The sequence below is a fragment of the Ixodes scapularis genome, unplaced genomic scaffold (genome assembly GCF_016920785.2).
Source record: "Ixodes scapularis isolate PalLabHiFi unplaced genomic scaffold, ASM1692078v2 PGA_scaffold3__209_contigs__length_174095766, whole genome shotgun sequence".
Classification (NCBI taxonomy): Eukaryota; Metazoa; Arthropoda; class Arachnida; order Ixodida; family Ixodidae; genus Ixodes; species Ixodes scapularis.
In genome coordinates this window covers 154,829,404-154,852,073 of record NW_024609868.1, presented here as the reverse complement: position 1 = coordinate 154,852,073, position 22,670 = coordinate 154,829,404, and the positions used below count along the sequence as shown (strand labels likewise).

The following is a 22,670-nucleotide window of genomic DNA, read 5'->3' as shown; positions in this document are numbered from 1 at the left end:
GGTGCATGGCATAAGGTGGGGTATAGAAACATGCAGAATATTTGTTAGCAACGTTTTACATACTCGATCGCTTGGCACTTGACATTGACTATGTCATACATTTGTCTAAAAAATACATATGAAAGTGCTTGTCCTAAAATAAAGCCGCACTGCTACCTGTCACTTGCATGTGTATTATCACAAATCTAAAACCCCTTTTCAAAAAGGCTAAATATTATTATGGTTTCTGTTTTAGTTTTTTTTTCAGGTGCACCTGAAACACAGCATTCACGTCTAAAGCAGTTGAACGAACATTCACCCAAGAGAGAGCAAGATGGACTCAAAGTTGGTTGGGCTGGCAGCCCGCAGCTTTTGGGAACCAAAAGCACTGCACATCAGGAGCATGGCGCGGACGCCTTGTCTCTTTTTTCTCCAAGATGGGGCAAGCGCGACCCGGACCTGACATACAGTAGAAAAGAGGGATGGCAGGTTGGTTGACTTACATTTAACGTTCCAGATAAGTATAGACTTTGATACTATAAGGCTGGTTTGTATGTAGTCATTGCAACACATTACCTATTTTGTTGGAGTAAACTTAAAAACTTAGTTCATACTTGTATATAGAAGTAGGTTAAAAATTCTTGCACTTTTAAATAATGAAAATCACAGAAGTGACTTATGTCTGTATGATGTGCTCGGAATGACTCGCTGAATTCAACCAAATTAAACCGGAAGTGTTTTTTTTTATTTCGACGAAAACAAATATTAATCTTCTTGTATTCTCTGGTAAAAACATGACATGAGATTTATGCATGCAGCTTTGCAGGCTGGCACACTACCATAGACTGGGACCAACTTGTAAGCCGTATCACACCGAAAAGATGGTTCTGGCATTTCAGCATAACATCGGCGATATTGACAAATTTGTATATAGAAAATAACAACTTCCTTCCTTTCTCGTTTTACCTGGGAGTGTGGCGGAAATAGAGCTGACTTCTCTTATTCTGTATGAATGGTTTATAGGAGAATATACAGACTATGCAAACTGAACTCCTGCATATTGCAAAGGATAGAATGTTTAGAAATCACCTACAATTGCGAACAATAGGTTCCACGGACATTTGGACGTTTTGAATATTAACACATTTATAGTATTTACAGCCAAGTATAAAAGTATAAAGTTCTTTATGCTGAAGGCCGTCATAAATAAAAGAGGCTTTTGTGATCTAAATGACATGTCAAAACAATAGATGGCTGAGTGAGCTGTGCAATTTAGAGAGGTGGCTCAGTGAAACATGTGTTGTATTCAGAAAACAGCATCTTTCTTCTGGTAAATAGTCTCCAAAACCGTACGTGAACCTATTCTGCATATTACCTTAATAGTTTGCATTTAAAGAAGTTTTATTCGACATAACGTTTGGAGTTCATAAATCTTGGAAGCTTGGTGGATGGCTCCATTCCAGACAAAATTCAAGAAGCAGACTGGGGCGTATTTGGTTTGCATACTGGTTTACCTCGTCTTGTGTTTGCCTTCAGTGTCGTCCTGGCAGATGACTGCCGACAGCTGCACTGCTCACACATTGTATCAAGGAATACATGGCTGGCACTGACGTTACGTCACCGCCATTGTTAAGTACTATGCACTGTGCCCGTTCCCTCTGCAGCATTCTGGCATCATCGAATCTGTTCTTCTCGACAAGGTTTGCCAAGAACAAATTCGAAGGTGCCAAATGTCTGTTGCATAAGGTACGGATGCTGGAGAATGGTACGGTGCTATATGACGTCGCATGCAAGGCATGTATAACAGGGGACATTTAATAATTTAGTATTTTCCGTGGCTTTTAATGTTGCCGCAGTTCCAGCTGCCGTCATCGACTACAACATAAATGCAATTAGTTGGAACACATTGCCTCCACGCAAAGCAAGAAAGGGTGGGGATTTACCAGCACGGATTTCGGCTTGATTTTGAGCCAGAAATGTGTCGTGCATTTCTCTATACTTAAAATATTGTTTTCTATTGTCTTTTTATTCTAGAAGGCAGAAACAACCCTCACTTCTTGTGGCATGTATGCGGGCCCCAGTTTCAAGAAGACTGACACGCTCTTGTATGTTGGGAGGAGATTGCAGTTTCGGGTCAGCGACTCAGGGGTACAAACTACAAGCTATCACGCAGCCAATTCATATTTGAACTCAAGGTACACAAGAATGCCATTTAATGTTTGCAACATATTGGAATACCTTTGTTTAGGTGTTACTATTTCAAGACCTAAGTTCACCGTAGAAAGTTTTATTGCAGCATACGAGGCATCATTCACAGCCAAAGAGCTGTATGTGAAGGAAGCAAACATTAAACGAGTTCTAACTTCATCCTCCATTTCTGTGTTTTCATGCATGAGTATGCAGGCATGGAGCATCCACTTCGAGCATGTTTCTTTTAAATATTATCAGCAGCAGGAATATATTAATATTGCAGGCACCGGATGCATTACAATCGATACAGAAAAGTGTGGCTCTTTCGCAGATTTTCCGTTGATTGTGACTGCTTGTTACTGCTAATGATGAGAATAACACATCGACGCCGTCTATTCAGAAGTCTTGGTACACTTCCAATGTGCATATATTTACCAATTTCTACATGGGCATAAAGTAAATCTGAAAATGTTACAAGAGACCTTCGTAGATTTAATCTTCCAAATACTGCAAAACGCCCAGTCTGGTTATACGCTGGTCGGAATTGTTCTTAGGCTTTTTGACTGAAACGCCAGTGTTTTTGTCATAAGCAGTCACCAGCTGTCCTAACACAGTCGTTCACGGTCAAACGTGGATCTGTGAACAAGTACGCCCTTACACCATTATATGGGTGTTATTGTGTTCAAAACACCCTTTTCAAGGGGTGTTATGGTGTGAGTTATGGACACTGCTAAACACCTTTAAGGGTGTAAACTAATTTACAGTGTAGCTTTCTCGCCGAACAGCCGGTAATTAGCAAGCTTTCATCTGCGATTGCGACATATTCGAAATATATTTAGACACATAAAAGCTTTTTGTTTAATGCATAATTAAAATAAATGTCTAGTTACGCAATGTATTCATAAAACATCTTTGTCTATTTAGCCGTTTTTTATGTATTTTATTTTTGTCTTTTTAATGTTTGTCTATTTAGCCGTTCGCGCTGACAGGAATCGCGCCTTTGTTGGACCATGTGAAACCAAACATTGCGATCGCAATCGGTGCGTCGTCTGTCGCATCAATTTTTTCGCACAGTCGATGCATGTGAAAAGGCTTCACTCGCAGGATATGATGTCCAACGAAATGTGTATGAAATTTATATGTACACATCCTAGCAACCACATGAGTTGAAAAGGCAGCAAGGGTGGGTGTCGATATTAGGAAGTTTTAGTAGACCTTTTGTATAGCTCTCCGATAATGGCCGATTCGCACGACGGACTGATCCGCGGACGGATTGATTACATGACGATGTGTCCGCGGTTCGTCTGTCTCCCAAGTGCATCCACACTATACTTCGTTCCAGCTTCCGTCCGAGCGCCGTCAAAGGCTGAGGGACTTCGCAACTTCGAGAAGAGCAGTACTACACACCACAAAGTAGTCCGCCAAAGTATTTTCTTTTATATAATTATTTTGAGCGTAAACATAGCAGAATATTCCACATGTGTACCGCTCAGTATGATGTGCAACTATAGAAATGAATTATCTGGTTTATGTTTTTTTATTAATATATGTAAATGCCTTTGGTTCGGTGAAAACACGTACATCCGCTGGCAACACGGCTGCAGTGCTCGGTTTTTCTGTGTGATCTCGTTCCCGTAATGGCCGAATCACGTGCTTCACTGCTTTCCTCACCGAGTCACTTCAAAACGACCTTCCGCAAAGGCACGTTTGGCTGTTAGGCGCGAGAGATTGTGATGAATGTCTACTTTCAAATTCGGCAGGAGACTCCGGCCGCGTCTTACAGCGAATGCGTTGTCAACAAGAAAAGCGTTCGGGTCACTACAATTCACTGATACGCGGTGAGATCAGGGCACCCTTTTACCTGCCGATCACATTGAACGCCGAGAAGCTGGTGGAAAGGACTGCGCCTCGAGCCCTGGTATATCTGCTTGTAGATACGCCAGCTAAACGGAGGAAGAAAAATGCAAAACAGAAAGTTGTTAGTCCAGCGGAGTGCGTGTGTATGTTCCTTGCGACTCTCTGTTTTGCATTTTTCTTCCTCCGTGCAGCTGGCGTATCTACGAGTATGAATAACCAACCTGCTCAGCTTCAGGCAGTCACAACGTATCTTTCTAGTACTCTGAGGTCACCCTTTATATGTTTTAGTCGTCTTTAACCGCAAGGCCTTAGCCATCTCATTGCTGTCAACACCTGCAGAGGAAGGCTGCTTTCCCGTAGCATCAAAAAGAAGATTCTCCTTGATGAGGTACGACATTTCTTTGGCCTCATTGAACCATCGCAAGGCCATGCCCAAAGAGTTTCCAAAATCCTGAGATCCGAAATATGGTGGCAGGTTCGCATTCTCACAGATTTTCTAAGAGTAAAGTGCTCTAGCCACAACGTTTTTTCGAACCACCTGACCATGACAAGATACACAACGGAACACCTTTGGAAAGTGTGTTTTTTTCAACATGGAAACACCATCTGGCAAGGAGGCCTACGAAAGAGCCCAAAAGCTCCGCACTCCAGGTCATTGGCGAAGTAGCTCTTTCAACACCAGCGCGCAGCGTACTTGAACAAGGGCCAAAATTTGCCCTGCCACCAAGTCTGCATGCCATCGACAAGGTCGCGATGGTACGGGAAATTGCATCTAAAGCACTTGAGGAAGCATCCTCACAGATCATGAGTGAAGGACTTGACTGCCTTGCCGCTGTACCGAGCCAAGGAACTCAAAAATTAAGTTTTGCTACAACGGTACGTGAACTAGGTCGCAAGGACCTTAGACTATATCTCTCCGAGAAGGAAGGAGGGTTTGTGGTTATGGATTCGGGGACGTTTGGAGAAAAAGCACGACAAGCGATGGTGAAGAATTTCAATCCAGTCGATCCAAAACAAAGCATATCCGCGAAAAGGGCCATCCTCAAAATACTCGGCGAGGAGCAATGTGGAAGTCTTGTGACAAAAATCAAAGGAACGAAACAATGTGAGTTATCTGTACTCTTTTCGGCCAAAACACAGAAGGACGAGGTTCCCTTTCGCGCCATCGTTTCAGAAAATCACACCTGGCAAGGCCATCTCTCAACCGTTTTGGCAAAACTACTATCCCAAGTTCAGATAAACGACCCTTTCCGAATTCCCAACTCTCAGCGAGTAACCTGCTTACTTCAGAAAAAGGGGTGCGACATTGTTTCAGGCTTTTCCGTCGATATAAAAGACATGTATTATTCCATTCCATTCCCCATGCCACTCTTCTACCGATTCTTCGTACAACAATCGAAGAGCAAGGCGTCCAACGCTTCCAAAACGCAGCTGGGATGAACCTCGACAGCTTCCTAGAGCTCCTAGGTATCTACCTTACGGCAACTGTTGAGTCTCACCAGGGCCAGAAATATGTACAAAAATCTGGTGCTTGCATAGGTTCCCGAGTTGCCCCATACCTCTGCGATATATATCTTGCAGCATGCGGGAACACCATCCAAGATAATCTGAAAGATCATCGCATCGAGGCCATCTTCCGATACGTAGATGACTTTCTTATACTGTGTAACTCTGAAGTAGAAGAGAGGAGTGATGGGTGTTTAGAAGTAGCCATGCGCAGCTTTGACCAAAGGTGCCCTGGACTTTCCTTCACCCATGAACTTCCTGTAAACCAGTGTATTCGGTTTCTGGATCTCTCCTTAAAGTTCACAAGCACACACGTATGCTGGATGTATCAAGCTAGATCATGTAAGGAATTTCTTCCGAGTGATTCCGAACATTCGAAAACTGTTAAACGAGGATTGGCTACTACAGCTCTTGTCGCCGCACTACAGAAATCTTGCCCCCATAGGCTCGAGCGCAGTTTCCAAAAACAGATCTCTAGGCTTCAAGACTCCGGATACACGAGCGCAGTCCTCGTATCTGTGTGTGAAAGTATTTGCAAGCAAGTACGACGCAAACCAAGGGAGACTGCACAACCACCAAAAAAGAAGCCTCCTAAACCTCTAGTTGTGTTGCCATATGTCCACGGGGTTACACATCGCCTGAAAAAGATCGCTGGCCGACATGGAATACAAGTCGTTTTTTCAGCTCCCAACAAGGCATATGCCATGTGCCACAAGGTTAACAGTGAGGCCGACAACTACGAAAAGAACACGTGCGGCACCGCTCACAGGACTCAATATTCCCCATGTGAAAGCGCTGTTGTTTAGAACATTCCGTTGTCATGTGGAAAATGTTACATCGGACAAACTGGGCGCTGCGTGCGCACAATTACAGCAGGGGGCCATCTTCCAGCGCATTGTCGCGAATGCCAATGTGCTCCCCTTTTCTCAAACATCACCATCATGGCTACACACAAAAAACAGATTGCAAGGGAAATTCTAGAATCCCTGGCCATTGAGGAGAAGAAGGAAGATTGCGTAAGCACTGCCTCCATTGTGGTACATGCAAAAGAAAAGAAGTATTTGCAGGAAACACCCCCTGTGTAAAATAGCCGGCATGAGCCCACAGGAGACGTTATCTCCGGGGATGCAAGGTTTTTCAAACTGATGTGATGAAGACGAGGGACAAATATTTTATATAGGCGATAATTAAAATCGACGAAGGAGAAGTTATCCATTAAATGTTAGTCGACGAAGATAAAGATTGTATTCAGTAAATGGTTGTTAGTCAAGCGGAGTGCGTGTGTATGTTCCTTGCGACTCTCTGTTTTGCATTTTTCTTCCTCCGTTCAGCTGGCGTATCTACAAGTATGAATAACCAACCTGCTCAGCTTAAGGCAATCACCTGGTATATCCACACAATACAAAGAAACATCAACGGCCGGCTCATCGGGGAGCTTGCAATGTGTACTTACATCTCGAAACTATGCCGAAATGTCGAACAGGAGGAAAGCTCGGACACAGACGCCAGCGGCCAGCCTACGTACTGACATCCCTTGCAACTAAATTTAAGAACGTGAAAGGGCACTTCTTAGACCTGTAGGGGACGATACCGTTGACACAAACGTAGCAGACGAAATACTCAGCGAGCACGGGCGGCGCGGACGACCAGGGGGGCTATGTTGCACGTTTTGGACTCCCAGGAGACTAGGGAGGAGGAAGTGACGTCAACAACGCAGCAAATGCGGATTGGATGTTGATTTTGTTTTCTTCTGTCAACATCCAATCTGCGTTTGCTGTGTCGTTGACGTCACTTCCTTCTCCCTAGTCTCCTGGGAGTCCGAAACGTGCAACATAGCCCCCAGCGGCGCAGCGGAGTGTTACAAAAGTGCAGGCGAGATCGCGTGATTCGTTGCCGGCGTGTGGTTGACTCCGGCCAAACGTAGCTTTCGCTGCGCTCAGACGGAAGTTGAAACGAAGTATAGGGAGACTACGAGAAGATGCCAGTGACGACGGACCGAACCTGTTCACCACCCCACAGTGCCGCGAAACCCCAGCATCGCACACTCGCACCGTTGTCTAATAGAGAAATCAATGTTTGCTATTGCGATAAAGAATCGTACGCCGCTGTTACGTGCGAATCGAGACAAGACACCATGATAGGCTTCGTGCGAAGCGCCTCTAGCTTTACTAACCCGAGGCATAACTGTGAAACAGTCATGGTCCTGCTCAAGAAGAATTCGGCGTAGAAGTGATAAAGTTCTGGGCTCGGCGGAAAGGCGTTTAAGGATACATTCACGCACTCCGCGCTCGTGCACACCACAGTCGCCCATTTTTTTAATAATATCACGCGAGCGTTGATCGCCGCCGGGACGGCCAGCACTGTGCCTCGGAGAAATGCGGTGTCACGGGAGAGATTAGGCGCGCGCGCACAAAGCTCTCTTCGGTGCGGGCGTCGCCTGCTAGGCTATTCTGTTTACCGCACACCGCCCCCGTACCTTATCCGCTGGCATAGCTGACTGCCTTTAAGCAAAGATCTGAAGAGCAAACCATTTCGTCGTTTACCCTGAGACTGGGGGGTTTTCCGAAGAGCAGAAGTAGCAGAAAAAACAGACAGGTAGACCTGTCTGTTTTTTCTGCTACTTCTGCTCTTCGGAAAACCCCCCAGTCTCAGGGTAAACGACGAAATGGTTGACTTCCACCAGCTAGCCTGTACTTTGACTCTTTTCTCGTTAATCTGAAGAGCGCTTGCTTGCGTGATACGATGACGCCACAAGCTGCATGCAACTATGCATTAAACTATATATCGCAGCCAATGCTACCAGTCATCAAAGCCAATCCAGCGCTGTCACCCTACCACGTGACATCGTGCTTCCACGTGTGCGCAACAGGAAGGCCACGTGACAGACTCTTAGCGATGGACTGGCCAAGATGTCTCGTAGCGTCGGCTGCGGTACAACACAAAGTGAAACGGAGTATAGATGGACACGCGGGCTTGACGTCACGTTGCTGCGGCGGCGCTGCGATCGCGCCGGAGCTAGGGTTCCTCAATGCGCGCGCGCACCACTGGAGGGTGAGGACAACTGAGTCGTCTGCTACGACGACCGCCATTACGGCGCCCACCCCGACGGGCGGCTTGCGTAGAGCGTGTCGCCGTTTGCGGCGGTGGCAATATTCACAAAAAAGCGCACATTCACAAGCTTGTTTTAAGGACTTTAAACAAAAAAGTAATGTTGTTGCTGCTCAAATGTTTATTACAAAAGCAAGAACAGAACCGAAATGTTGCGAAAAGTTATGCACAGCGTAGCTTGCAAAGGAACTACGATTTTTGTTTAACTACTCGCAAGTTCGCGCTGAAACTTGTGCTCATGTTGCACTTCAGTTTTTCTTTTTTTTAGCTCAACACTATGATCAAAAATATTTTAGTATGCAACATGACAGGCCTTAGCCTTCAAACATTAGGCTAGAAAGGTCATGTTCACGAAGACCACGAATCACTGTGTTGGCTAAGGACACGAGTTATATGCGTCCTCGAATTGCCAGCGTGAAGCTGCTGGGACTGATGTGCGCGGCCGCTGACGCAACCACAAATAGCATCTAAACGGTGCGTTCAACCCATTCAGTACTGAAGGTACCATTTGCACCTTGATGCGGATCTGTGAATAAGCTATTATTATTAATATTATTATTACTCCACAGTCCTCGTCAGAATTAGCAACATCTTTTTTAATTTTTATTGTGAAAGTCTGGTGTATGGATTTGGGCAGATGTATATATACATGCTCAGCCAAAATGCTCATGCAGGGCATTTTGCCCGCAGATTGGTTTGTGCAGTTTGCTTCTGGAATAAAAAATACTGCCGCGCACAGCTGTCCGATGAGCGCTTGGTGTCAGGCTCAAACCCCAAAGGGAATATTTTTGTATGTCTGTCTATGCCACGATTCCAAGATTGAATTAAGTAGGCATACTGTAATTACTGATTATTTTGTTATTGATTATTTCTAATCATTTGACGATTCTAAACAATGGCTCATATAAACTACACTGTATATGTATAATTGAGCCCGTGGGACTGTTTCAGTGAAACGTAAAGCTGTTACGAGATGTGGTTTTAAGCAGTGTGAGAATATGGGTCACTCGCCTCAGGCAAAAGCAAAGCACAATGCTTCAAATCACTTGGAACAGATTTTATTGAAACTATCCGATTTGCTACGAGCGAACCACACCAGTTCTATCGTCAACTTGGCGGTTAAAATAAACTTAACATTGATATCTACACGCGAGGTTTCGGCGGGAACGGGCGCACAAACAACAGCGAGTTAAGTTCACAGAGAAAAAAACACAGAGCTAACAAGCAGACCAATGATGGGCAAAATTACGAACTATAACACTGGCTTAGTGTTGATCTTTTAGGGAAAATTGACACCAGCACAAGTTTTGCTTCCATAACTATTCGAACCAGCTGCTGGAAACTGTCGGAGGTGGATTCGTAACCTCAGCCTCGCACACCTTTCGGTAAGCATGCTGCATATAGCCTCCTTGTGATCTGTGCAGACTTCCAGGCCTGATCGGTGTACCTTGCTTAGGTAAGCCGTAAGTAAACGAACAGGCGACTTCATTGTAATTATCTTGTCTGTGCGCCAGGCGTTGATGACCGTGAAGTGCTCCTCGTAGTCTTTCAGCGTTTTCATAACTCCGGCGCTTGGTTAAATGAGATTCCCTCCATCGCAAACATGCTCCTTCAGTGCAGTCAATGAAGCATACTCACTAGTGGCAGTTCTGAGGAGACCCTCTTTGCAATCTGCGCACTTCACGGTTTTAAGCATTCCTTTCAAAATAAATCCCCCAAGGTAAAAGAGCATCTGGCACTCTGTTAATGACTGCTCTTCAAGAAACAAAATCTCCGAATCATCGATTTCTTCAATTTCATTCTCGACACACTGGTTCTTGCCATGGGAAAGAAGGCCTACAAGATATTCACGGTCATCAAGTTCGTAACTGGTTGTTTGAGGAGTTCGCAAAAATTGGCTGACACTTACGAGTCTTACAGCCAACTTCAGGTCATACGCGTTCGGAACCGGCTTCATAAGCCGCACAACTGAGAAAAGATTCTCTAAGCAGCCTTGCAGCAGCCTGCTTGTGCGAAGAAAATCAGATTCCTCATTATCCAGAAGCACTTTTTGGAGGTGGAGAACACCTGTCGTTGATATAAGGAGGCCAGCTTGGGATGGCTTCCAATGTGATGTGACGCCCATCTTCATTGCTCGCAGAGTTTCCATTGCCAAGTTCAATTTGTCAACTGCTTCGGAGTACTTGGCCATATTTCTGCTGCTTAGGGCCATGGTTGGATGGTGAGACGTCATCAGTGCATACCACCTAGAAACCAGTTCCATAAACCATGCTGTAGTTTCAACCTCTGTTTCGATAAGCCCTTCTTTTACGAGAAATCGGATAGCTGGTGGTGCTTTGCGGAAAAGTTGAACAGCAACTCCAACCTTCATTTTGGTGAAGTGGCCCGTGCTTGTGTGCACTTCTGACAAGTTGGACGCTACTTTCAGCTCACTCTCCGAGTCATAATCTAGGACTGCTCGAACGTGCTCCAATTTTACCTGTAATGAAGGCAGGTTGTGTTCAGCAACTGTAACGTCATTCAAGGTGAATACCGTGGAGCTCAGCAGCTGACCTCTGAGGTTTATCAAGATGTGAGCTGGGTCGGCATGGAAAAAAAGCTCCTTGCCGTCAATACATGAATCCGGTATGGAACACACCGTTAAAGAATGTCTGTGACTTGAAAACCTAAATTCCCGATATATAGTTTGATTAGCAGGGCCCATGTCAGATATAACTACACGGACTCGAAGAAAAATTTGGCTACCCAGCTGAACCAGCTTGAGCACGTAGCTTTTGAGCAAGGAATTATCGACGTTTCTTCCAGTGGATTTGTAGGCTACCACCTGCTTCCATCTTTGGTTCAGCCCGCCTACCATAAATACCAAGGCTTTATTAGCAGGTTCCTTGGGCTTCAGGGGAAGGGTTATTCACTCGAGAAGCGTGTCTTCGGCACGATCCAGCTCCACACCGGTCGCTATCTCTATCTTGTCTAAAAACAGCACGCAATCCTTTTCTACATATTCCATGGCCACTGCTTTACATTTCATAATATCGACCACTTCTTAGAGAATGCCAGGCGCGAACTTCAAACTTTGAAGCCTTTGTGCAAGTGTCCTGCTAGATGGGAGAGGGTATCCCAACTTTCTGAGAGTTTTCTATCCACTGGTTTCACAAGAAAATTTAATTTTAATGCCTTGCTTGACTGCCTCTGGATACCAGGAGTTTCCCAAGTTGTTGCTCCTGGAAAGAGCCCGTACTTGATCTATATTAAGAAATTTTAGACTTTGTAAAACATTTCTTGCTTCACTCTCAAGTCTCTGAAGTTCATTTTTAAGACTTTGAATTGTGTTCTTTGCCGTGGCATAATGTTGTTGGAGTTCGGTGTACTTACTTTGCATGTCAGCAAGCCGCTTCTTTAATTCCACAATCTCTTCTCTTAAATCTGCACTGCTAACGTTTGGCGAGAGTGGCACAGCGTCGTCGTCGTGGTCTGTAGAGTCCTGCCTACAACATGGCGTTTCATTTGGAGAAGACACGAGAACCGGAACATTCTGTGTGGCCTCAAGAGGTGTTTCCACGGCAGCTGTAGAAGGGTCCAAACCCAGGGTGGACTCGTCGGTCTCTTTGGAGGATGACGGCACAGGGACTGCTCTCTGCTTTGGCGGTTTTCTCTCTTTGGGCAGTGCTGTAAGTAGAAACGTATATCTGCATATTATCATGCAAATCAACAACACGATATATATTAACTTTAGATTGCACAAAATGAGAGTTTAAAACTAAAACAAAAGCAAAGCTATGAAAACAAAATGTGGTGCTTCGAAAATTGCTTAGGATTGAATAATTCCGATTTACAAAATACGAAAGAAGTTATGACGAAGTGCTTAGGTCTGAATACAAAGACTGTTGGGACTGCATTTGGTTTCACCTTTCTCCGACCATCTGCTCGGTATTGCTCGAAGGCGTGCGCGTCGAAGTGAGCCTGTAAAGATGAATAAACATTTCTAGATTTGTGTCACCAAAATAAAATTCTAAAACAAAAATAGGCAGCACTATTTTCTTAAAGGCTAGTTGGTTTGTGGTATTCAGAACATGCGACTGCGTGAACAATACACGGTTAAAATAAAAACGACAAAAAAGGTCTTCTTTGACGAAAACGCAGACCATCTGCAAAGATCTTGGACTCTCGTTTCAATGCCAAAGGTTTTAATTAGCTACGGTTTGCACGTGCGCCAACTTCAAAGCAATCTGTTTACAGCGAGCGAGGTCAGGTGTGAACCGCAGTTATAGCAGTACGTATGTTTTTGTTGTTTTTTTAGCACTGAAAATATAGGTTACTAAAAAGTTTACCTACTTCTCCGATTATAACACGGTCTACGAAGTCTGTTAAGGTGGGTGTTGAATAAGCATCGTTTCACCAAAACAATTATTGCAGCTATACCGCAACCTTTCGCAAAGAATTTTATATGAAGTTTCAGGCCCCAATAACATTTGGCCACAATAAAGTGCCCAGCTGCGCTACAAACAATGCCCGGCGGCGCCTCAAAACAAAGAAGACAATGGCCAGGAATTCCCACAGAAAGCTTAATTGTTTTGAGGTCTAACAGCTAAAGTTCTGTTCCCAAATTTATTGTTAATACACTGCAACGACGAGCCTAGATCCCATCAACTAATGAGGCACCCACATATGAAGAGAGCCCAAACGATTTCCGTACTTACGCTGCAAATGGATGATGTGTTGGTTGGCTGCCACTTGTCGCGCTTGATTTTCACTGCCCATTGGAGACTTCTTTTCGGGTCTCTTGGAAGGTGAAACTGTCTCCAGCCATTTCTCGAATGGTTTGTGCACTGTGGAACGCAGCACCCGGGCATTGTGGTGGATGTGCCCACCGAAAAGTGAAGAAACGACGAGCCACCGCACGCGCGCAGGCCGGTCGTGGGCGACGAAATGGCCGCCGCAGCCGCGCCGACGCTCCGGAGGCGGCACTTGCCCTTTCAAAGGCTGCGAGAGGACGCGCGCATCGAGGAATCCTAGCCGGAGCCGGGGGGTGTGGGCCGCGCGTTTTGCATGGGCGTCATAGCATTTCAGCATGCCGCAAAGCTGTGTAGCCATTAATTGCACCAAAAGGTACAGCAAAAGTAGCGGTTCCACATGTTCCTGGCAGACACTGAAAGGCGCAGAAGGTGGATAATATCCGTGGATCGAAAAGAATGGTCGCCTCTCGCGAACCACCGTTTGTGCGGCAAGCACTTTCTTGAAGGCATGTGCGGCTTCCATTTAAATCTTCGTCCCGAGGCTTGCTTATGTGCAGGGAAACCGTCGTCTGATCGAGACCACCCGGATTTTGTTTCCACGGTGTTCGCACACAAAACACCGGCCAAGCGCTCGTCGGAGGCTCGCTACTCCCGCGCTACCAAGCAGAATTAGATCGGCGACAGAAGGGAAGGGTTGCAGGCGTTACCGAGGAAAAGTAACGAAATACGTTACTCGTTACTTGCAAATAAAAGGTACGCTTCACCGAGCTACGTTACCTCATAGTAAAAGGAGCGCGTTACCGCTACCGATAAAAAAGTAACGCACGTTACTTCTGCGCTACTTTTTAAATTATGATTTAACATTCTTTACTCTTTTGACGATACATATGCGTAAGCACATAATCAAGAAATATCATGGTCATGCAGAAACTGAACATAATTACTTTATCTCTTTTTACGGTTTCACCTAAATACTCACGAGAAAAAACGTAAAGAAAAAAAGCAGAAAACTCAGAAATTTACGCGGCTTGACGCCTAAAAGCACGGAAAAAATTGAAGTGTAATTTCATTAAGACTTGGGAAGTAGTAACGAGTAACGTAACTACGTTACTTGAAATAGTAACGTCACCCGTTACTGTGTCGAAAAAGTACCGAGTAGGTTACTACTTTACTGAAAAAAGTAACGTGTTCCTGGTAACGCCGTTACTTGTAACGGGTTACCGCCAAGACTGCAGAATGGACAAAGCGTTACAGCTTGTCATGCCTTGCGGTCATTAGGGTAGGAAAAATATCATACCTTGACTTGAAGACGCTGTGTGTATTTTATCATTCAATAAATACACTTGCGCAGACCCTCAGCGTGCTGCTCCCGCCGGCAGTGAAGAAACCGACTTGAAGTAATCGTAGGCCTCGAGAGACTTATACGCCTGCACCGTGTCGGCCGTGAACTGGCTTGGCGCAAAAAAACAAAATAAACGGCGAAGTGAGTCGCCGCTTCGGTGGCAGCAACTTCGCGTCGGAAGTCCAGCAGGCCTTGTTTGCGGCGTACAAATCCCCGAAGGTAACGCCGTCCGCACACAGTTTGTTTTGATACCGCTGCCGTTCAGGCTCGGGCAGCAAGCTCAAATAGTCGGGCATGGCACACGACATACGTTGTCAGGTAATACGACGCACAAATAAAGCTAGAAGCGTCCCTACAACGTCAACAACGGGCGCACACCACACAACGCAATGGCGAAAACACGGAGAGCCGGGCTGCTTTTGCCCACATAGCTTCCGCGCATGCGCGGCCTTCCGGCCGTGTTGGTAAACAGAGCCGCTCCGCGTGTCGGTCTATAAACAGAGTTTCCGCTTGGTTTTTATTCTTTATGCTACGGACCAGGGGCTGTGTGCGATCAGCGGAATAGCCTAGCAGACGACGCTCCCCGGAGAGGGCTTTAGGCGCACGCGCTTAATCTCTCCCGTGACGCTGCATTTCTCCGCGGCACGGCACTGTCGACTACGTGCGTGATATTATTCAAAAATCGGGCGACTGTATACCTCAGCCACAAGAAAGGTCTTGCTCGGTGAAAGGCCGATCGGACGCGCAAGAATTATCGCGGCATGCTAGACGAGTTTTGACGGGAACTTCTTAACATGGGACCCGGAAGAGTATCGGAACCTGCGTCGCGTCAGCCGGACAAAGTTTCTACAATTTTTTTTTATGTGTGGAACCGAGAATCGCGCGACAAAATGAACCAGCAAACACACAAAACATCGATGCGCCAAGTTTATTCTAATCATAAAAAAAGAATGCGTGGCACTGTTGCTAGACTAAACACTTTTCAAGAAAATCTCCCGTCGATAATCCGCGAGTGAAAAGGCACTCAATTTTATCAGTCCTCGCGTCTGCGGACGAGGCGCGGATCGCAGGAATCGGCGACGTGTGGGTTACGTGGCACACGGTTCGCCAACGAAAATCGCGATTCGGGCCGTCGCGTGAGCCTGCTATAACCGTACCCCACAACGATATATAAGCTAGCCTGATAATGAATATGAGCATTCATTATCGAGCCCGGATATCGGAGGGAAAAACACGATAGGGAGTTTTCGTAGATCGTTTTTGCCGTCCCGCAACGCTCTCCGCAACCTGCTACGAAACCCGGAACTGTACAGTCAAGGCTATGGGCGGCACGCAGACGCAGCAGCGGCTTCTTGGTTGTGGATGGCTCAGCGGAGGGGGAAACGCGGTCTACGAAAACTCCCTAATAGTTGGGAGTTTTCGATCGTTTCCGCTGTCCCAGAACGTTTTCCGGAACGCGCTACGAGATTCAAGACTCTGCAGGCAAGGCTAGCGCCGCGCATGCGCAGTAGTGTCGTCTTCGTTCCACAGAGCGTAGCGGAGGCGGACAAACTGTCTAGGAAGACTCCCTTTTAAAGCCCCTCTTGAAGAGTTTAGCCTGTAGTGTTATCGTTCAACCTTGCTTGTTTCGGTATTATAGCACGGGCTACCACTTCAAAGTATTCTTCGGAGTCTTCAAGAAACTAAAACAAAATCAGCTTTTTTTTTTCTTTTTTTTTAAATGCCACAGGACCACAATTTGACATTATAAAAGCATTATAGGTATACTCCTCCACGCAGCTAGCACGAACAATTTGCGCCGGTTTTTCCCGTTTTTAATTTCTCCTTAGAAGTTAATAAGTTTAGAAAACTGTTAGATGCTAGTATACAACCTAAGCGGTAGATCTTATTCCTGGAGGCGAAAATTGCTGGCGAAAATAGCAAAAAGTGCCGATATTGTGTTCGAGCTAACAATGTAACGTAATGTACGCATACCTCTACATTATCAGAGTAAATAAATATATTTATTGCACAATTTTTTTTTAATAGCTGAAAGTTATTTTTATTTAAGTAATTCTGCAAAGAGTGTCAAATCACGTGACGTGGACAATAAACTAAACAAGCAGTGTAAGAGCGTCTACGCAAAATCTCTATCTAACGGAGGAGGTTGTAAAAGTGGAAACTGACGGAATCATCCTGGTCGGGCCAAGCCAGGACACTCGTCTACGAGAAGCGGGGGCCGAAGTGGTGTATTGCCTCACTCGGGGGGCCCCGAAGGGTCCAAACCTACCCCGGGCTCGGCTCAACCACCAGGATGCCGTTTTCCCCGAACACGGGAAAGCCACGCACAACTATACCCGTTTTCACCTCAAGAAAAAAGGACGTTTTGCTCAATGTTCATTGGCCGCGCGAAATAGTTCTTAAAAGATCTGGTCATCGGAGACAGTAGCGATGCTTTTGCGTTTGAAACGTGTACGTCTTGATAAGGTAACATATATCGAATCTATAATGCACCTATATATATCTCAATTCTCAGCATAAAGAGGTAAATTAGTAATGCTCCGCAAGAAGCCGTACTTTTTTTACTACGCTTCTTGAGGTGAAAACGAGTATAGACGTGGGAGGGCGCACCCGCACGGCTCGGTGTTCGTGGTAACACCACCCACCAAACACCTGCTTTCACAGGTGCCCCCTGCGGGGGTTGACGAGTGACTTAACGCATGCGCCGCGCCTGCGCAGTGGGGCGGCGTGATGTTCCCGCCGCAGCGCCGTGTGAAAAAGGAAGACGTGGCGCGCTACTTGTAGGAATGTGCCGCGTGTAGGAATGCTCTCGCATTCCTACGCGTAAGGAGTATTAAGTATATGCGTTTAATATGTTTTAACATCCTTCTCCTGGTAGTCCAGTATATTTACGATACAGCTGAATTTGAGCTTGAATATGTTATATGTCCCTAAGAAAGTTTTATAACTTTGAGCAAATTCATCATCCAAATTCGTAAGAGACAAAGATATATTTGGAAACTACCAAACGATGCGGAATAAAAAAAAATAAAACAAGAATCGCGAAATCAGATACAAAACAGGGCTAGGAATTGCTGGGGTTTTTTAAAGTGGATTTCGGAGGTGGTGTCTGTGTGTGCGCACATTTCGAAGAAACAATAGCAATTTGGGACTGAATCGTAAACTGATTGAAAACTGCTTTGTAAGTGAAAGCCTTACTTGTACCATTGAGCGACAAATAAGAGTAAATGCGTATAAAAAGCGGTTGTCAGGCACGCGCCGCTCAATCGTATGCTCAAGGAAGACGCTGTCCTCGTTGTCGTCCTTGGGGTCGTGCTAGAAGTCGTCCTATACCTCTAGGACGACCTCACCTGTCACAGTTCGTGACAAACAAGCGGCATCGCCGCCGTTGTGATTGTCATAGAAATAACTCATCAAGGGTCATCAACGTGATGTCGTCAAGCATCATACGTTATCGGCAGGATGTCACCGCCGGAGCGCCCTGTGCAAAAGCTGCGCTTCAGACTTCATTTCTGCTCGTTGTGCGCTTCTCGCAATGAACTGTGAGGCGACCGCGTCCACTAGAGCACTGCAAGGGCCCGGGCCAGCCCGAAAGCACGAGCCCGGTCCGGCCCGCGTGCCAAGCTCGGGCTTGAGCACAAGATATTTCGGGCCGTGGCTGGGCAGTCGTGTGCTGCGAATTATGAATTGTTGATAACAAAAAGTGCGCTCATTGATCTTTTAGGTCCAATGAAAACAAAGAAGCGAAAAAAATTACTACGCCCCGTTAAAAAATAAAAAGACGTCTCGCACTTGAAATGCCTTCACGTGTATCAACGGTAAAAAAGGAAACGTATGAATTTCAGCAGCAGAGTGGGAAAGTGCGGTCAAGAAAAAGAGGGCACTTCAGTAGCAGGGTACAGCATGAGTGCCTTTTACTCTGCTTTTCAAACTAAAAAAAACGTGAGCTTGATTTTACGTTTTGTGGAGGGGGCCTTACTATGCTATCAAAGAGAAGCTAACTACCATAGATAATCCTATGCTTATACAGTCTTTTGAATATTCACTACCGTGATTGTGATTGTTTCTTCCAAAAAAAAAAAAAACATTGTGAAAGGAAAGTTCTCAGTGAAAAGAATTGAACAACGAAAAGTGCACTCGTCAGGAAATGCATACAGTCAACAAAATATTGCCCACTTTTTTGTCTCAAAATCTCATGTGACGTCCATAATTCGCTCATATACTCAAAAATAGATCGTCAACTTCAGGATTTTTATCGCGTCAAAAAAAAAAATAATCGGTCAGTGTTTAATAAAAATTTAAAGTTAATATGCTCGCTTTAAGCTTAGAAATTTTTTAGGTTCAAGCCTGCAAAAATTTTCGTGCTCGAGTAATAATCTGTCGGGCTCGAGCCGGGCTCGGGCTTATACTTAAAAAAAGTTTGTCAGGCTCAGGCCGGGCTCAAGCTTCTGTCTGAAATTCTGCCGGGCCCGGGTCGCAGTGTGTCTTCCGGGCCGGGTCGGGCGCGGCCTAGAAATTAAATATTCTGTCGGGCTGGGGCTGGGCCCGGGCCGTGCCTCTACCGGGCTGGGTCGGGCCGGGCCTAGAAATTCCGGCCCGTGCAGTGATCTAGCGTCAAAACCTACGGCCTCGACAACGGCAGCAACGTCTACATCTACAGCGGCTTCCGGAGGCAAGCTTGGCCGCCCACGCAAAAACACCACAGCCTCCTTAAATGTCCTCCTTTACGTGTAGCTATAGACGTCGTCCTAGACGTCGTTTTCTAGGCATTCCCTTACAAAAATGAACAACGAGTTTCAATTGAGCTTCTAATGTGTTTTTATAGAGTCAAATGAAACTCATAAGAAACTCCTCGTTAAATGAGTTTTATCATTACCCACTCCATATCTATTCTTTTGAATTTACTCATTACAAATTCAAGTGAGGTTTATCGTTACCCAATCAATATCAATTCTTTTGAGTTTACTCATTACAAATTCAAGTGAGGTTTATCGTTACCCAATCAATAGCGATTCTTTTGTGTTTACTCATTACACATTGAAATGAGTGTTATCAAAAAAAAATATATATATATATATAAATCTGCTCCCTACTGCATTGCACCCGAAGCAAATAGCGCGTCGGTGCTAGTTCTGATATACAGATTTATTTCCTGTGCTTAAAATAATAACTGTATTCACCCTCTTTTACTTTTAAAGGCTTATTCAAACGATGTATGTCTTCAACGCGCCACAGTTTAGCGAAACCAAGATTTCGCGAAATGGGCCGGTTCACACGTGGAGTTTGACGCGCGAAACCTGTGACGTATTGACCCACGAGAATTTCGCCAAACCTTGTCTGCACCGAAAATATCAAGCGTCTCGCCTCCAAATTAATATGAAGTACGCACAGTGTGAAGAGACAGCCTGTTTTATTAATGCCACTCATTGAATTTAGTCAGATTCAGCTCAACGGGTTTACTAGTCCTGCCAAACCCGGGAAAAACCGCGAGATGATCTCGAAGCGTTTCGGACATTTTTGCACCGCTAATAAAGAACGTTATCCCCAGTCATCATGTTTATATACGGTGCTTGCACCCGCCGCGACTGTTGGCGAATCTGCACCGCGCCCCCAATCCGTACTGTAGGCGCCGTTCACACACCTGCAACCGAGTAGGACCAAGACTCGTCGCCCGTATGCACCGCTTTGCCGCTTGTCGCATAGGGGCTTGTCGCTCGACATGTTTGTTTTGTTTTCTTTCGGCTTCAGTTTGGATACGGAATCGGCCAAAAATCAGCCTCCTCCAAAAGCTCGCTCGTCCTCGAAGGTCAGACGTCATAGCGAAGTCGAGCGGCCATTGTCAGCGTCCGCGTTTCTCCTTCGGGAGATTGGCGGGCGTCGGTGAGGTTTCAGCGGAAAATTGCTCACGCGCCACTTTTTTCGAAGGCGCGCCACTTTTTCGGTTGCGTTCAGACGGGGAATCCGTTTCCCGAAACCTAGTTTCGCGACACAAGATTCGCCAACAAGATGCATCATGTGAACAGATCTATTTACGGCGCACTCTATCGCGATTTGGTCAGTTTCGATTTCAGTATTGTAACTTTTACTGGTTTCGGTTTCATATTTTACGGATCGCGTCTTCGACGCCCCATCGGTAGCGACACCAGTTCTTTGTTTTTTTTCTTTTTCCGGCATGGTTTCGCCAGTTATGCGACCGTTGGTTGTGTCGCGGTATGGAAATGCCTTTAGACATGGAAATGTGCTAATTTAATCAAGTTTATCTATCTGTGAAGTTTTCTCTTGTGATGATTATGTTCAAGAAGAGCGCGGAAGGCCGACGACGCGACAGAACGAGCAACTCAACGCAGTTGGTAAGCATACTTCTTTGTTTGCATTCTACGCGTTGAACGAGAAGTGAACATTATGGAGTTTTAGACTAATCTCGTGGCTGCTGTACATGCGCAGACCCAAAACAAGCTTCGGACTCGAGCTTTGGGGCCCGTTATTTCTCGATAATAGCATGGGTACCGCGAAAGGCGGCGTACCGCAAAAGGCGGCGCCCACGACATCTCTGTTGATCGCGTCTTCGACGCCGTCGCCCGCTCGGGAACTGCGTGAGTCGCACTCGGCGACCGCGGTCGGTATGGTCGAAGCCTATTGAAAACGCCACGGATCGCTGGATTCACAGCTCAAAACTATCGAGGGGCAAAGCTATCGAGGCGCGTGTACTTACGATCGCGGCAGACATGTAAGCATGCCTGGGTAGTGGATCGTCTGGGCTTCGTAAGTACAACAGAGCAGCTTGGCAGCGACAAAAACAAAACATGCGGCACTGAGTGTAAAAAAACTATAAAAATGTTACTCTGGACAAAAAGCTTGTTTAATTTTCAAGATAAAACGTTCTAACTTTCAAATAAAAGCTGCCGCGACATCTTGGTGGCGTTTTAAGCGCAAGATGCTTGCGTTTGGAGGGGTCCCCTTCAGAGAAACGCTATTCTAAAACTCTTCGCCGCAATCCTCGTTATTTTGCCGTCCGTAACGCGCGGTAAAGTAGTGCCCGATATTCTAAAACTCCCTATTTTCTCGTTAAGCTAGAATGTTTTTTTTTTCTTTTTTTAACTAGTTGGGTTTGCTTTATCTGTCCTAATGTTTGGATCTATGTGTAACGTAATGAAAAGTTGCCACTCATTCTGTGTATGGTCCGAGAAAGTGTAGCTCGTGTCAACAGAGCACGTATTGAATTCCTAATGCTACTTTCAGTCCGTTGCTTTAGGAAATGTCTTATTGTTCTAGCAGTGTACTGATGTCCTTCAACTATAAATTGATTACATTGATAATACTTCATTACATTTCCGAAGTTAGACTTCCTTGGAATTCGGTTCATGCAGAGACAATATTCCTTTTCAGTCAAAATGGTTGAAGACGATATCCACCTTTTGTTTTGAAGTTATGGAAGTGGACTAAATTGTACTGTTAGGACAAACTTCGGTCCCCTGGCTTTCTAGAATTGAACTGGGTTTACATTTGTCGGTTAGAACTTTTGATAAAGCAGTTTTTCCTTTCGCCTCTTTTTTTTTTTCTTTCACTTTGCAATTGTGATGTGATCAAGCCGAGGGCCGGAGTTATTCCCAAATGAAGCAGCAGCAGTGTGTTCCCAGCTTGCGTCACTTCGATTAATTTCAAGGCATGCCACGGAATGAATGCCCCTGTTCATACACCGTTGGAATTGGGACTGACTTCAAAATGCAGTTCGACACAGTGTTTAAGCGGTGTAAGACGTGTGTTGAATGACCTATGCGATTGTCACAGGTTCGTGGTTGGTCAACCCGAAACGCTTGTCTTCCTCTTCCCATTGGTTTGAAGCTTGGCCGGCATTATACTCTGTTTCATACTTAGCGTGCAACGCTGTCAAAGCTACTGGCGCGAGTGCGTGGCTTCATCTATGGTTTTGCTTGCGCTAGAAGGCGTGCAAATGA

At 45.5% G+C, this 22,670-nt stretch overlaps 1 pseudogene; it reads right to left on the bottom strand.

Moving 5' to 3' along the window:
• Window positions 1-9,919: 9,919 nt before the first annotated feature.
• On the bottom strand, window positions 9,920-10,597 carry LOC121837338 (annotated as a pseudogene).
• Between the last annotated feature and the right edge of the window lie 12,073 nt (window positions 10,598-22,670).